Raw genomic sequence first — 12,153 nt, 5'->3', positions numbered from 1 at the left:
ATAGTTCGGGTTTGTGCAATATGCTCCAGAGGGGATATGTCGTTAGAACGCAAATATGGTGGCATTGAAAATAGGGTTTCAATTTTCGCGATGCGCTTATTAATGCAAGAGCTAATTTTTCAAGGTGTGGGTACCTTGTTTCGGCATCCCCTAGGGTCCGGCTTACATAATAAACAGGGAATCGCGTACCTTGCTCTTCTCGAACTACGACGTCGCTTGCCGCTATCTCGGATACGGCCAAGTATAGATATAGTGTTTCATCCTCCTTTGGTGTGTGGAGCAGAGGTGGGCTAGTTAGATATCGCTTCAGCTCTTCCAAGGCGCGTTGTTATTCTAGAGTCCATTCGAAGTTGTTTTTCCTTTAGAGTAAAGAGAAGAAATGGTGGCTCATGTCGGATGACCTTGATATGAATCTGCCTAGAGCCTCTATTCACCCTGTTAGTCGTTGCACGTCCTTTACATTGTTTACCACTGTGATTTCTTCGATGGCCTTGATTTTATCGGGGTTAATCTTGATCCCCCTGTTTGATACCATGAAGCCTAAGAATTTGCCCGAACCCACTCCGAAGGCATATTTCTCGGGGTTGAGCTTCATGTTGTAACTTCTGAGGATGTCGAATGTTTCCTGCAAATGAGTTAAATGGAACTCTGCGCACAGGGACTTAACTAACATATTGTCAATATAAACTTCCATGGATTTACCTTCTTGATTCTCGAACATTTTTTTAACTAGACGCTGGTATGTAGCCCCCGCATTTTTTAGTCCGAAGGGCATTACATTGTAACAGTAGGTACTATACTTTGTGATGAACGAAGTCTTCTCCCTGTCCTCGGGGTTCATCTGAATTTGATTGTACCCCGAGTAGGCATCGAGAAAAGTGAGGGTCTCGTGGTCGGCCGTAGCATCGATCAGACGATCGATGTTAGGCAATGGGAACGAATCCATGGGACACACCTTATTTATGTCTTTATAATTTACGTACATCCTTAGCTTATTTCCCTTTTTGGGCACTACTACTACGTTGGCCAACCATTCGGGGTACTTTACCTCTCTAATGGACCCTATTTTAAGGAGTTTTGTTACCTCATCCTTGATGAATGCATGTTTTATCTCGAACTGAGGTCTTCTTTTTTTGCTTCACTGGTTTAAACTAGGGGTCGACACTCAGTCGGTGGGAGATTATTTCCGGCGAGATACCTGTCATATCTAAGTGGGACCAGGCAAAACAGTCGATGTTATCGATAAGAAATTGAATGAATTTTTTCCTGAGTTAGGGGGTTAATCCCGTTCCCAGGTATACTTTACGATCGGGGGAGATGTTCGATCAAAGCAGCTTGCTCCAGATCTTCAATTGTCGATTTCGTTGCATCCGACTCTTCGGGGGCAACGAAAGTTCGAGGAGCGAGGAAATCTTCTTCGTCGTCCCCGGAGGTCTGTATGCTCCTAGGCATATCCGAGGTCGAGAGTATGGGGGTCGACTCCTCCTGGTACACCGCGAACATTTCTTTCGCCGCATGCTGTTCTCCATATATGGTTGTTATGTTGTCCTTTGTCAGAAATTTAATCATCTGGTGCAGAGTCGACGACATTGCCCTCATGCTATGTATCCATGTCCTGCCAAGCAATGCATTATACCTTATGTCACCATCGATGACTTGAAACTTGGTGTTTTGAACTATGCCAGACATGTCGACTAGAAGGGTGATTTCTCCTTTTGTTACTTCGTCGGTCATGTTGAAGTCGTGGAGGACCCGGGAGGTGGGTATGATCTGCACGAGCAACCCAAGTTGTTCTACTACCCGTGACCTAATTACGTTGGCTGAGCTTCCTGGATCCACGAGCACATGTTTCGCCTGAATGTTGTTTAAAAGAAATGAGATTACCAGCGCGTCGTTGTGTGGTTCTGCCAAGGTCTCGAGATCCTCTTCGCTGAATGCGAGGGTGTCTTCGGCCACGCGGTCTCGGACCTGCCCTTCTATTGCGGCGGATATTTTTGTCAGTTTGGTCATGGGCCCTTAAGGAATATCGGTCCTTCCAATAATCATATGAACGATATGCTAAGGAATCTCTTTTTGTGCCCTGGTTGGAGCAGCCACACCATTCTCTCCTCGGTTCTCGAGGTAGTTGTTTTCATCTCTATTCACTGAGTTAAGCATTTCGCCCTAAAATTTGAAGATCTTGGACAAGAACAGGTGTGAAAGACAACTTGTGTTATATGACGAAACCAGCAAGAAAATAACCACTATTATTTTTAGCCCCGCGGTGGGCGCCAAACTGTTTACCGTAAAATGGTAATAACAATTAAATTTGATTATGGGACTCTAAAAATACGTGATCTATTTTTATGCTAGTTGTTAAGCAGTTGATGCTATGTACGTGAGGCTTAGAAACGAAATGAGAGTTAAGGATAGGGTGATAATCAAACCGATAGGCTAACAATTGGAGCCTCGAGCTTGTCAATTCGGGGGCCTCGAGGTCGATTCCGGAGATCGACTGGGAGCTATCGAAGGTAATCGAAGTATGACTAACAGTTGGAGTAAAATTAATGAAAGCTCATTATGGACAATAATAAGCAATAAATGATGAACAATAATAAAGATAATAAATGAAAGCAATAATATCAAGAGAATATGTTAGAGAGCAAAGAGAATGTTCTTGTATATTTCGTGTGAAGCGGATGAAGCAACAGAGCTTACAAAATAATAAGGATCCCCTTTATATAGGAGGGGAACCCCAACATAGTGCAAAATATATTAATGACAAAGAAGCGGAGATGGGACAACTAGATGACACCTTGAGTCAGGGTTAGGGCAGTCCACCAGGCTCTATCAGTCCAATACGTGTACCTTGGGAACTCCCCACTTTTCCAATATAGCTGTTGATCCGCATTGCCCCGAAGTCGAGCATCGGCAGCCCTCGAAGGTGAACCTTGACCCCAGTCTCGAGCCTTGGGAAGTATGTTGGCGGGGCATCATAATGACGAGGAAATTGGACTCTCCGATTTCGCCGTGCACAAACACGATATAATGTAAGTAAAAATTACATTAGTATTGCTTTTATATATATACTAATGTAATACTCTATCATCTAGCTATATATAAAAAGTCTCGTATTTACTCAGTTATGCCCAAGTAAGTCTGTTTGTTATCCGATTCTGTACAAGTTTTAGTCATGCCTATCTCCGATCTATCTATATACTTCTTCCGCCGCCAGCGGCCTCAACCCAAAGGCGCAGGGTGATCTCTCTGGTTGAGGCTGCATTCATTTATTCATATTCAACTTGGCCATTTCCTATCCTTATCCCCTTTCCGCTTGCTGAGTATCTCCACTACTCGAACTCTGCATTCTTTTTTAATTTGATCGCATACTCTGTATGGTCTAGGAACTGAACTCTGCCATAAGGCTTTATTCCTCCCCATCCATATGTGATGATTCATTGCTGCCAATACTGCATAAGAGAACTCCCTGCGTAATTTGCCTCCCATTTTCCTGGCTACTTCTTTCCATAAGTGTGTGTGTGTTTATTTCCTAATTCTTGAATCTGCATCGTTCTTCTTTAAAATTCAAGCTACACGCTCGTGATGTGTTAAATTTTCAACAAAAAAAACTTTTAACAAACAGTTTGAGTTGATTTTGAGGAATGATTTCCTCGATCTCTCCTTGCTTGCTACAGAATTTGTGAAAATTAGTAATGTCATAAATGGCTTTACTCCTTTTTATAATTGCCAATCTCTCCCCTAATGAGATATGTGGCTCGGAGTTTTCTTTGGCAATTTTTTTTTTAAAAAAAATTACTTACTTATAGAATGTACTTTTGACAAATAGTTTTCAGAGATATATATACTTTTGGAGAAAAATAATTTGCATTTGGTCGGTTCATTTGAGAATTTTTTTTTATGTGTGTGTGTGTTTTTAACAAATAGGCTTTATTTGGACAAGCTTTTAAAAAAGTACTTGTGAGTGTCATATTACCAAAAAATACAGTATTAAGGTTCATTTAATAAATATATAAGTAATTTTAAATTTTTTATATGAAATGCTTTGGTTAATTTTTTTTTAATTTGCTAGTTAAAATCTGAAACATAAAATAAAGAGAGTATATATTAAGGTTTTTAATTAATAGAATTATAGTTAAACAAAAAAGAAAGATGAAAAGAGGGTTATTTTTATATTTAAAAAATATGTGAGTTAAATTAATGAGAGATGGTTTGTAAATATCCTTTTTTAATAAGGATATCTTTTTTTTTTGAAAGAATGATTTTTATTTTCTGCTTCTTCCATGAAGCATAAATTCGTAGCTTCTTTTGACAGTAGAAAAATTGTTTTTACTACTACTAAATAGGTTGTCGATATATACGTAAAAATTATGAACTAGAGCAAAGGCAAATCTAGGATGTGAATGTGGTGGAGATACATGAGCGAACTGCTCAACCAGTACCTTCATCAAACTTTTGATCTTAAAGATCCTAAGTAAATATATGACCGTTTTTAATATATATGCACTTATATATTCAATATTTTTAATTTACCGAAAGTAATGGAATCCAGTGACCCAATTCTACAAGTACAAGCATATGTCTGTCTCTGAACTAGAGTAGTCTAGCGTTGAGTGGATCTTTTGGCTCGAAACATGTAAATGGACCCATATATGTTGAATTTAGGATATAATTCAAATTCTGTATGAGCCGATAGCTATACAATTTCTTCTCTGGCAACAGGGGTCTAAACTAAGCTTGTAATTTCTGTATTGGGAAAAAACTGAATTTATATTGAAGGTGACGTGACATGACACGAGGACTGGTCAAATGATCAAAACATGATGATCAGTTAAGAGGCACAAGTGAAAATATATACGGGGAAAAGAAAGCTAAATAGGCACGAGAGGCAATTCGAATAATACAAGCTTCGTACCTATTTAGGTCATTTAAAGCCAAGAGATCAGAAGGCATTGAAGACATGGATATGATGACGAAAAGGAGTCCAAATTCAATATTAAATACCCAATACGTTAGAGAATTGGTATTAAATAGGAATGATTGTGTAACGTCTTATTTAATGTCATTTATTGCTCATAATTGTCTCATTAAGACTAAGGTATTACTCCTTTACTTAGAATCAACTATAAAAGGAGGAAGTCTCGTCATTTGTAAGGACATAGGATATCATCAACATTACATTGGAATACAAACCTATTTACTGCTTATTTGTCATTCTCTAAAAGTCTATTATTTCTTTTTCGTCTCCTGATTATCAGTAGCTCAAATTTCTATTTGTCTTTAGCTTTGACCAAAGAATCATATTTTTGGTTAAACAAATTGGTTCCGTTACCGGGAAACTGATAATCTTTTCTTTGAAGCTACGTTTTATTCGTCTTTATCAACATGTCAAACAACAACAACAACAATAACAGTGATAACACATTGGGAAACCATGAAAATCAAATCCATCAAAATCAAGGAGACCTACCGAACATTGACGTGGTTCCCTCCCCTCCAGATTCACCACGTCAATCTCGTGAAGGCACTCCTGCTCCTGAATCTCGTGCTGATCAACAAGAACAATCTGAACATTTTGAAGGAGGTGCAAATGAAGCTTTACAAAAGCTAATTGATGCACAGGTCGGCAAAGCTCTTTAGGCTCTAGTTAGTCGATTGCCTGTTGCACCACCCACACCAACTCCTAATAATAATACATTGGAGAATCCTCGTTCTGGTCTTGTTAATTCTAGAAATGGAGGAACCACCAGTGAACCACAGGAAGGGGGACCAGGTAATTCAAATAATTCCTATTTGCAAAATTTAGTACTAACCTTGCAGAAACAGATTAAGGAACAAAATGAGCGTATTGAGCAAATCCCTGGAGTTCCGCCTGTAATAAAAGGAGTAGACATGGACAAATACTCACAACAACCTTGGAAGCCAAGTGCTGCTCCCCTTCCAATTCCGAAAAAGTTCAAAATGCCTGACATCCCGAAATATGATGGTACTACAGACCCACATGACCACGTGACTGCATTTACAACAGGCGTGAAAGGCAACGACTTGACCAAACAAGAAATTGAATCAGTACTGGTCAAGAAATTTGGAAACATTCACCAAGGGTGCATTAACCTGGTATTCTCTTTTATCTGAAAATTCTATAAATTCTTTTGCTGAGCTTGCAGATTCTTTTATTAAAGCACACTCGGGAGCTCAAAAGGTTGAGAAAAGAATGGAAGATATTTTCAAAATCAAACAAGGGGATTCAGAGTTGCTCAGAGACTTTGTTGATAGATTCCAGCGTGAAAGAATGACTCTACCCCGTGTACCTGACAACTGGGCTGCAATAGTTTTTGCAAGTAATTTAAATGACAAAAGTTCTGAAGCCACGAGAAGACTCAAAGAAAGCCTTAAAGAAATCCCTGCAACCACGTGGAATGATGTTTACAACAGGTACAATATGAAGTTGCGAATTGAAGAAGATACCGTACCTAAGTTTCACCATGAAGAAAGGGGCGGTTCCAGAAGATCAGAAACTGAAAAAAGATCAGGTAAAAACAGGTACGATCCAAATATGGGACCTCCAGGAAAAGACTCACGGTCAAAACAAGATAGCCAGCAATATGATCAAAAATTGAGGAATAGGGAATTTGGTTCTTCATCAAGATTCAGAAATGATCAGAACAGACAAGAGTCACGAGATGATGACAGAAGTTTAAAGGCAAGGTTCGGCGGATATAACTTTAATGTCACTACCTCCGAGCTCGTGGCTGTTTTGAGAAGCATGTGAGATAAGGTACGATGGCCAAAAGAGATGCGGTCAAATCCAAATAGACGCAATCCAAATCATTGGTGCGAATTCCACAATGATCACGGGCACAAAACTTCAGAATGTAGATTCTTGCAGAGTGAAATGGATCATCTATTGAAGCAAGGGTACCTCACTGAGTTATTTAGTGAAAAAGGTAAACAAGCCTATATGAAAAATAGGCAAGAGCCACCAAAGCCTCCTTCACCCAAGAGAACAGTGAATGTGATAAGTGGGGGAGAAGATATTCACGGCATAACCTACACAGCTTCTAACAAGGTTTCTAAAGTAACAATTACACACGGGAAACGGGTACGACAGATTTTAGAAAATGAAAGTATTTCATCCGATGATGCAGATACCGAAGGAGTGATAACCCCACATAATGACGCACTGTTAATATCTTTACTTGTATATGATACTAATGTAAAACGAGTTTTGATTGATCCAGGGAGTTCCGTAAATATTATACTACTATGGGTATTACGTGAAATGTAAGCTAAATACAAAATGATACCCAAGGCGCATACTTTGTCAGGCTTCGACAATTCAAGTGTGGTAACAAAAGGAGATGTAATTCTAACAACTTTTGCTGCAGGTGTTGTTAAAGAAACTAAATTTCAGGTAGTTGATATGGAAATGGCCTACAATATGATCATGGGGAGGCCTTGGATCTATGATATGGATGTTGTTCCATCAACTCTACATCAAGTTATTAAATTTCCATCATCGTGTGGGATTTTTCAAATTCGAGGGGATCAGCAAATAGCCAGGAGTATCAACGCTGTAACAGATACGAGCACCGTAAACAAAGAAAAATAGCAATTACAGGAAACAGTTGAAGGTGTCAGCAATCAAACCTCAACTGAGCGAGAGAAAACAGATTTAGACTCGAGACCTGATACAATTCAAAAACCTTAGGAGAATGAAAATATCAAAACAACCATCGAAGAACTCGAGGCTGTGATATTATTTGAGTAGTGGCCTGAACGGAAAGTTTATGTTGGAGCTAATTTAAACTCAAACATGCGAGGTATGTTAATTGAATTTCTTAAATCTAACGTGGACTGTTTTTCTTGGTCCCAGGCTGATATGACAGGGATATCACCGGATGTGATGACTCACAAATTAAACGAAGACCCATCCTTTACACCAATAAAGCAAAAGAAAAGAAAGCAAGGAGCTTTCAAAAATCAGGTGATTCAAGATGAGGTCCAAAAGCTATTAAAATTGGGTCAATACGCGAGGTAAAGTATCCTAATTGGTTATCAAACACAGTTGTTGTACCTAAGAAAAACGGTAAGTGGTGGGTTTGCGTGGATTATACAGATCTTAACAAAGCCTGCCCAAAAGATTCTTTCCCTTTACCGCATATAGATCAGTTAATTGATGCAACTGCAGGACATGAACTTTTGAGTTTTTTAGATGCATATTCGGGGTACAACCAAATTAAAATGGACCCCAGTGACGAAGAAAAAACTTCTTTCATCACAGACAGGGGGACTTATTGTTATAAAGTAATGCCCTTTGGTCTCAAAAATGTTGGAGCAACCTATCAAAGGTTGGTCACCAAAATGTTCCAAGAACATTTAGGAAAAACCATGGAGGTATATATAGACGATATGCTCGTCAAAACCCAGCATTCTCATGATCATATTTCTCATTTATCTGTTACATTTGAAATTTTACGAAAATTTAATATGAAACTCAATCCAGAAAAATGTGCATTTGGGGTTGCCTCAGGCAAATTTTTGGGCTTTCTCGTTTCTAACCATAGTATTGAGGTAAATCCTTCTCAGATCAAAGCAATAGAGGAGATCCCTGATATCCTTACAAGTAAAAAAGAAGTCCAAAGGCTAACGGGAAGAATTGCAGCCTTGGGGAGATTTATTCCCAAATCTTCAGAAAAGTGCTTTAAATTTTTCTCCGCACTCAAAAAGCAAGATCATTTTGAATGGAATGAAGATTGTCAAAAAGCCCTTAGAAATTTAAAAGCTTACTTGTCAAATTCACCATTATTGGCAAAACCAAAAGAAGGAGAAAAGCTACTAATCTATTTGGTCGTGTCAGAAGTTGCGGTAAGTGCTGTTTTAGTCCGTGAGTACCAAGGTAAACAATCTCCTATCTATTATGTAAGCAAGTCTTTATTAGATGCTGAAACACGATATCCACAACTAGAAAAATTAGCATTAGCTTTGATCATGGCATCTAGAAAATTAAGACCTTATTTTCAATGTCATCCCATTGTTGTAGTTACTGTTTTTCCATTACGAAATATTTTGCATAAACATGAATTGTCAGGGAGGTTAGCAAAATGGGCTATAGAATTAAGTGAATACGAAATCATTTATCAACCTAGGACTGCTATAAAATCTCAAACCGATTTCGTAGCTGATTTTAGCCAGGGGATGCATTTAGAAGCAGAAAAAGAATTACAAGTTTTTAATGGTGCAAACTCGGGGACTTGGATTTTATTCACTGATGGTTCATCTAATATAAAAGGAGCAGGTCTGGGTATAGTTCTCATACCACCTACGTGTGAAACTATTAGGCAAGCTATAAAATGTCATTCTATAACTAACAATGAAGCAGAGTACGAGGCTGTAATTGCAGGTTTAGAATTGGCAAGAGAACTCGGCATAACACAAATTATAATCAAGAGTAATTCTCAACTCGTGGTCAATCAAATGTTGAGGACTTATACAGCCAGGGAAACTCGAATGCAAAAATATCTCGAAAAGGTACGGGAACTAATAAAGCAATTCCAAACTTGGAAGGTAATGCATATCCCAAGAGATGAGAATGTGGAGGTAGATGCTTTAGCTAATCTCGCATCTGCAGCTGACGTAGCAAATGACACAAATGCTTCAGTCATACATTTATTTCATTCCGTTCTCGAACCTGATAAGAATGAGGTAAATTTTAATCATTTAACATGGGATTGGAGAAACGAAATTATTGCTTTTTTACAGCACGGAACCGTGCCTAATGACAAAGGGAAGGCTCACGCGCTTCGCAAAAAAGCCGTTCAATATTGTTTATATCAAGGAAATCTTTATCGAAAGATGTTCGGTGGACCACTAGCAAGGTGTCTCGGACCCTCTCAAACAGAATATGTGATGAGGGAAGTGCACGAAGGACATTGTGGAAATCACGCAGGGGGAAGGTCACTGGTAAGAACATTGATTCAAGCAGGATATTATTGGTCTAATATGGAAGAAGAGGCAAACAATTTCGTGTCCAAATGTGATAAATGTCAAAGATACGACAATAATATGCACAGACCAGCTGAGTTACTACACCCTGTTATATCCCCGTGGCCCTTTATAAAATGGGAAATGGATATCGTAGGTCCACTACCACAAGCAAAGGGTCAGGTAAAGTTTCTACTTGTACTCACAAATTATTTCACTAAATGGGTAGAAGCAGGAGCATTTAAACAGGTACGAGAAAAGGAAGTTAAAGACTTCATATGGCGAAATATAATATGCCGTTTTGGAGCACCAAAGGAGATCGTGTGTGACAATGGACCACAATTCATAGGAGCTCAAATCACAGAATTTCTTCAAAGTTGGCAGATTAAAAGGATAACATCTACGCCATACCATCCAGTGGGTAATGGACAAGTGGAATCCACAAACAAAGTCATTATCAACAATTTGAAGAAGAGGTTACAGGATTCAAAAGGTAATTGGCCTGAGATATTACCTGGAGTACTATGGGCTTATCGTACAACGACAAAAACAAGCACTAGAGAAACACCATTTTCAATGGTTTATGGTGCGGAAGCCTTAATTCCAGTTGAAATAGGTGAACCGAGCACACGGTACATTCAGGCAACGGAGGAATCTAATGATGAAGAGATACGGGTCAACCTTGATTTGCTTGAAGGAAGAAGAGAAGCTGCATTGATAAGAATGGCAGCACAAAAGCAAGTAATTGAACGATATTACAATAGGAAAGCACGCCTCAGATTTTTCAAAATTGGGGACTTCGTGCTTAAAAAGGTGTTCCAATCTGCAAAGGCTGCTAATTCAGGAAAGCTAAGTCCAACGTGGGAAGGACCATACAAAGTTCGTGACATTGCGGGAAAAGGAGCATACGAGTTGGAGACAATGGACGGCAAAGTTTTACCCTCACATTGGAATGCCGTCCATTTAAAGAGATATTACTTCTGAGAAAGTACCCACGGTCAGGTATCGCCATGTTAAAATTTTTCTTTTGAATTATTAAAGTTTTACTAACGATTTTAGATGCTAGGCAAAAACCCTAACTCGTGCCAAATGATGAGTCACGACCTGCAAGGCAAAATGGAGTATTCTAAAATTCCCAGCCCAAAATTACAATTAATCTGATGAAAATACACACGAGTTAGGAAGTCTTCATCTATAATCGCACCTCCGAGTCCCATATATTTTTCTGTTTCAGGAAAAGGACCAAATTGAAAGAAATAAACAAGTGCTCGAGGCTTCATACTTCACCGCTCAAACACTTGGGGGACTACATATTATACACAGATATGTGTAGAAAAAAAGATACGAATATCGAACAAAAGTCACCCACAAAAAGACAAGTGTTGAGAAAAAGTTACGAAGTCTTCAGCATCCATCATAGTGTTCAACAAACACAAGACATTCATCATAATGTTTTTCCCATGAGAACAACAGAGTCATCTCTCAAACTCATAAACGAAGTCACCTCTCAAACCCTTCCTAATATATAAAGATAGGGTCATGACTATGTACTGAAACAGGTTATGAAGAAAAACCTTGTTTATTTTATATTTTGTAAAAATCTGTTACAAGAAAAATAGTTACGAGAAAGTTATAGATGTATTTTAATACATGTAATAGTCAAAAAACTTGTTAAAGTTCATGAATAAAAACTTGTCAAAGTTGTTTCATACAAAACATGTGTATTCCTATTTCTTTCATCGTATTATAACACCATTATGAAGTTGAGACGTCTTCTTCATTAAGTGTCGATAAAATAAAAGGGTCCTCTTTTATAAGCCTCATGTTGATAATCCATGAGAATAATCATAAAGCATTTTCAAAGGATAAAAATGCTAAGATATTCTATAAGTCCTAGATAAATAGGCAAGAATAGAATATACAGAAGTACCGATAAAACTTCTTAATATAAAAGACTAAGTACAAACTTAGTCAGCAAAATATTTATTTATTACAAATGCCCCATTATGATAACTGGGGACTTCATCAAAAGATCCCTTAAAGTTGCCAAGGGATAACACCACCAATTAATTAAAAAAAACAGTAAAGTTTGAAATACATTCAACTAGTCACTGAAGGGGTTGGAACATTAGAAGTTGCAATCTCATTTTCAGGGGCAGTCACAGGCACGGT

The sequence above is a fragment of the Nicotiana sylvestris genome, chromosome 8, assembly GCF_000393655.2.
Source record: "Nicotiana sylvestris chromosome 8, ASM39365v2, whole genome shotgun sequence".
NCBI lineage: Eukaryota > Viridiplantae > Streptophyta > Magnoliopsida > Solanales > Solanaceae > Nicotiana > Nicotiana sylvestris.
Note: the sequence above shows the minus strand (reverse complement) of the source record.